We start from the raw sequence: 321 nt of genomic DNA, 5'->3' as shown, positions 1-321 counted from the left end.
CTTATAGAAAACATCCCAATAACCTGTTTTGAAATTATAATTATCCAGTGTTCGAATTCCTTCTTTTTGACTTCCTTTCGTCACGTCATTTCTCCAGAACAGTTATCAAAGAGTCTATTAAGCAGTTTGTTGCAAGTCAATACTGTGGTTTCCTGGATGTGTTTATGTGTGTAAGGGGTAGGGGAGGAAATTCGGAGATCACAGAAGACTATGAATTTCATTTCATGTTTGTTGACTATATTATCATCACACGAACGCGTTCATCCATTCACAAAAACAGAGGAGCTTATAGACCCTCACACACACGCGCGCGCGGAGGAG

Source organism: Penaeus monodon, chromosome 22 (assembly GCF_015228065.2).
Source record: "Penaeus monodon isolate SGIC_2016 chromosome 22, NSTDA_Pmon_1, whole genome shotgun sequence".
In the NCBI taxonomy this organism is placed as follows: domain Eukaryota; kingdom Metazoa; phylum Arthropoda; class Malacostraca; order Decapoda; family Penaeidae; genus Penaeus; species Penaeus monodon.
Note: the sequence above shows the minus strand (reverse complement) of the source record.